The sequence below is a fragment of the Acomys minous genome, assembly GCF_964271855.1.
Source record: "Acomys minous genome assembly, chromosome: 7".
NCBI classification, from domain to species: Eukaryota; Metazoa; Chordata; class Mammalia; order Rodentia; family Muridae; genus Acomys; species Acomys minous.
The window spans coordinates 39,893,632-39,898,996 of record NC_140488.1 but is presented as its reverse complement, the minus strand read 5'-3'; the positions used below and the strand labels follow the sequence as shown (position 1 = coordinate 39,898,996).

Below are 5,365 nucleotides of genomic sequence, written 5' to 3'. Positions count from 1 at the left end.
TTTTCTACTGTGTTGTCCTCTTTTACAAGTGTAGGTAGGTAAAAATGAAATGGGATCCTGTTATTGAGTTAGTTGGCCAGATTCAATACATCTTAGAAATAAATAATAAAACCTCAAGTCAAACTATTAAGCCTGGTGTATGATAAGTATTTTTGCAGTCATATTATTAACTCAATGTCAAAGTGGATGGAGATCAGGGTCAAAGATAAAGCATCTAACAAGTTTTTGATCACATATCCTTTGACTAATACCATGTTTAAGCTCTTGAAACAGAGAATAGAATAATGTCCAGATTAGAAGTTTGGTTGCCAAGGAAAGGGCAGAACAGTTAAATGGTCAGAAGAGATACATTGGAATTTCTGTAAATGTATATTTAAATATATTCCTATAGTAAGTATGTAACAGACAAAGTTGGAAATATGAATCTCCTTCTGTGGTGTGTGTGTGTGTGTGTGTGTGTGTGTGTGTGTGTGTGTGTGTGTGTGTAGTGTACTGTAGTGTATCTATTAAATGCATCTCTGGAGGACTGGTGCATGGCATTCACTAGTGATCTTGGCATTTTGAAAATCTGTCTGGAGAGAAGAAAATGGTCAAATACAACAATATTCTCAGCTCTAGATTCTGCTTATATATGTTGAACAATCATGCCTGTAATTAAGGCACCCATTAACAAAGTTTCTTTGTAAAACAGTGATCTTAGAAGGCTTTCCCTTAAGGCTAGCATTTAGGTGTTCAGGATATAACTTGGTGGTACTGTGTTTGTTGTGATTAATGGCAACACTGAAAAATAGTATGACTTTTAAATTTAATTTCTATATCTCATCAGTAAATACTTATTCAATGTTAACTAAGCCATGTGAGACATAAATATTAAACGACATGTCACTTTATATCAGATGGACACCTGAACTCTGCTATACTAATTTCTATTCAATGTTATCAGAAAATATTCACTTGTTGTATGACATAGCAGCATTCACACTCATTTTCAAATAGGAAGTAGGTGATGTTTTCATTTGTACATACCTAGATATATGTTCCATAAAATCTGTAACTTTTCTGTGTAGTTTTGGTAAATTAACACACACACACACACACACACACACACACACACACACACACACACACGTGTGTGTATCCCCAATTGCACTTCAATTTAAAATTTCACAATCTACTAAATAAACTTCAATTATTAGAAATATTATTTTCCTTTTATACATGAAGTTTTGGTTTTGCTGCTATAATGGGGAAATCTATACAAGCATCCTTATTTCAAGAAAACACTGCTGTTCTGTTTTCCAACACTCACTTTCTCTCCCCCTCCCAAATTGATTTTTTTTTTCTCTTAAAGCCACTTGAGACTGTCTGTGTTTTACAAAATACAAAAGACATCAACTCTGTTGCCAAACACAATTTGGTGAAAGGGGAAAAGCAGGATTCCAGAGCAAAAGAAAAGTGTAGTCCAATTTAGGCTACCACATTCTCATATTTGCTATACTAATAATGCAATAATTTCACACTATGACAAAGAGGAGCCTAGAATGGCAGCTCAGAAATACTGGCAGAGACACTGAAATTAACAAAAGTCTCAATTGTCCTTGATTATTTTGTTCTGGAATAAATAAAATGCACTCTAGAGACAAATAGAGAAAACAGAGCAAGAGAACTGACTGTATCACACACAGCAGTACTAAACACTCCTTAGCCGAAGAGTGCCCTTAAATCAACAGGACAGTAATCAAGTACCTCAACTACTAGGCTGCAGCCACCCCACCCAGTCCCCAAATAAATAGTGTGGAAGTGTAGTAATGTAGTAACACATAATTCACCAGAAAATTGACCTTTCACCCATTTAAAGACGAATACTGCCATGGCTACAGGAGTCCTGGGGGGAACTAAGATGATTGTAAAATCACAGATATTTCTACTTTATCACAGGTATATTGAACTCTGCACATTTACACCATCTCTTATTCTAACCTTTTTTCACTGTTAATCTCTCAGTCTCCACTGTCAAGATGGTACAACATTCTACATTAGAAAGACTTTGAGCTCAAATAACATGTCCTTTCTAGCCTCCCAATTTACCTTTCAGTGATCTTCTAGGTTCACTCACATTCCATTCATTTCATGTCACTTTTTAAAAATTCTGTACCAACTATGTTCCCCTAAGTGAGAATAGCACAAATCTCTCCTCTTGGCCTTTCAAATTTTAACAGTGATCTCTTGGTTTTCTAAAGAAAGGAACTGTGGTGCCCTGAGCCACCTTTGTATTTAGAAAAAGATATTTTTCTTCTGAGGAGGAAAGACTTTGATTTTACCAAGCTTACATAACCTGACATCCTTCCAATCACCTCGAATGGACACTGCCCATGCCCAGCAGGCCATACTCACCTTAAATATCTGCAATATATGAGGCACAACATACATACATACAAACATATATACATTCATTCTCCTAAGCACATGGTAAGTTAGAAAGAGTATGAATGTGCTACTCAGACCAGAGAGAGAGAGACAGACAGACAGACACACACACACACACACACACACACACACAGAGAGAGAGAGAGAGAGAGAGAGAGAGAGAGAGAGAGAGAGGGAGAGAGAGTTCTCACATGCACATGTGCACTCTCTTCCCTTGAGTACCTGCTCCCACCCTTCTGAACAATGGTACCAGTGTGAAGCAGAGTGTTAAATAATTATAATAATCATGGCTCAGGGTCTCTAATCACAATGAGAAATAGACATTCTGCAAAGGATCCTTGATTTTCCCACAAACTGTTCCTTGGAGCAGTCATTAGCTCTTGCTGGCATTTAGATAGTAGTTACTTATCTCAGAGAATACACAACCCAGCATCACAACGCTGGGTTCCCATGGAGGCCACTACTTCCCAGCTGTTGATGACAGGGTACTAACACTCAATATTACTCAGCAGAGAATTCCCATCATATCCTGAAATTGCATAGAGTCTTTCCCGAAGCACCTTGGCCCCAACATAGCATCGTGGAGTGGTCATACTGGTGAGAGTTTTCCAGGAGTCAGTGCAAATGTTGTATGCTTTAGCAGAAGAAAGGTGGGCTGTATCATCAACCCCTTCCCCCACCACATGAATATGGTCATTCAGTAGGGCTACTCCAGCACCAGTACGCTTGGTGGCCATAGGTGTAACATTAGACCAGTGTCCAGTATGAGAGTCGTATTTTTCAACTGAATTTAATATATTCAAGTCATCATATCCTCCAAGACAGTAGATTATTCCACTGGCCACTACTACTAGTCCAGCACCCTCTCAAACTGTCTATATATCTGCCAGCATGCTCCATTGATCAATGTTTGGGTCATACTGCTCTGTACTTGTATGATGCCTGATTCCATCAAGACCTCCAGAGATGTAAATCATATCTCCCAGTGTGATGGATCTGGCAAGGCTTTGCCACACATTCATGGAGGCCACAGAGTACCAGAGGGCATCCTCATCTGCTGTGTAGTCTAGACACTCCACTGAACTGAGTCGGGAACGGCCATCATACCTACCAATGACATAGGTCTGATCATGTAAGGTAATTGAAGCCACATACCATCTCTTCCGAGTGATGCTTCGCAAAAAAGCTCCTCTCCTGTATCTTGGGTTCATATTTCTCTACCACATCCATAGGAGACTGCTGGCTTCTGAAGCTCCCAACCACCAGAAGCACTTCATTGGCTCCTAGACTGGCTCTTGTCCAGGGTCCTTGCATCTGATTCCGAAGTTCAGGCCGCACTATAAACTACAGCAGATGAAGGGCTCAGTGTCTATCATGTCTGTGATGTACTGGGGGGTCAGCAGGGGTACCCAAACATACTGTAGGATCCCTGACAAGGAGTCTTTGTGCTCCTTCTTGGCAGGCTTCACCCAGTTGATGACAGTCACAAAGACCGACTCTTCAGATTCCGCCTGCATCTCATCACACTTGATCAGCTTCTCCACTTCTCCTTGACTCAGAAGAATGAACTCGTTGTGCTGTACTACTTCAGGACAATGCTTCTGCCTAAAGACCTCAGCTGCTTGCATCAGATCAACTCAATTGTGAGTTTCAGCAAAATCCCTGATACCCAGGCAAGTAGACAGATCCAACTGACTTTCTAAGAACTTACAAGCAGGCTTGTTTCACACCTTTGAGTTGAAGTAGACGGGCTGCAGGGAGCAGTTCTTGAACATTCTCCACCATCACATGTACTGTCTCTGTGTACACAAAGTCCAACAGGATCTCCATGGTAGAAGCAGTCCCTTGAATGTCAACATAAGGCTTCCCCTTCTCCGAAAGCTCACTGATGAACATGGCACAGAAATAATCACTACAGGCAGCCAGCACAGTCCAATGGGCAGGGAAGCCTTTCTGCTCCACTCTCAGCGTCACATCACAGAAGGTATTGCTCTTCTGGTGGGAGTTCATCCAGTTGAGGACGGACTTGGCCTGAGTGTCATTATGTCTTTGGGGGCCATCAAGCACTTTTAGAACTGATGCATTCTAGAAAGTCTACTAAAATCTGAATAAAGGAGTACCATTCTGAATGGGTGAGGGGCATCAAATTCTAGAAGGCTGTACTCAGAGGCTGCCGGACCCTAGGGCTCTGGCTTTCAGGTGGCTCAGCAGCTGGAGAGCCTCTGCCAAACAGGCCACCTGCTGTGGAGCAGTCTCTGTGGTACTCCACACAAATAGATTTTTGAAACTGTCAGAATGTTCTGTTAGATTACATTTTCCCAGACTTTAAATTCTAAATTCAGATAATTGTCTTTTGGAAACCATCTTCCACAGCTCAGTAGATGAAATAACAGCCCAATGAATGAAGTGATATTCCTTTACTATAGGGTTTGAAGTGTGGATCTCCAAGTGCTCATATTAAAATGTAAAATACTATGTAAAATGTACATCAAAATTGAATTTCAAATGTTATTTTCTACATAATGTAATCATTTCAATTGTTCTTCCATGCATTTTTATTAATCAAAATATTCTAGTTTCAAAAGCAGTTATATTTCTTCTCAAAACAGAAAATAACTCTAGAGAAATTCATATTTTCAGGCAGCTTAATGATTAATATTATACAAAAGGCTTCAGAATTCTTTATAGTATAAAAAGAATGGAAATGATTACAAATTTTTAACTTACTTATTTTTGAAGGTGCAATGTAATTACATATTTTTCCTTCTCTTTCCTCCCTTCAAGCACTCCCATAAAACTCTCCTTGCTCTCCTTCAAATTCATGGCCTTCTTAGTCATTAGTTGTTGCTACATACATTTAGCTATATGTATATACAGACATAGTCTTAAACATACTCAGTTGCTGTGATGATTCTTGTTGGGTATATTTTCAGGGATG

The 5,365-nt window shown here is 39.6% G+C and overlaps 1 pseudogene across 1 annotated transcript; it reads right to left on the bottom strand.

Moving 5' to 3' along the window:
- Window positions 1-2,765: 2,765 nt before the first annotated feature.
- LOC311601910 (kelch-like protein 12) lies at window positions 2,766-4,487 on the bottom strand (annotated as a pseudogene). Its single transcript has one exon. The product of its transcript is annotated as a kelch-like protein 12 (transcript).
- Window positions 4,488-5,365: the final 878 nt, after the last annotated feature.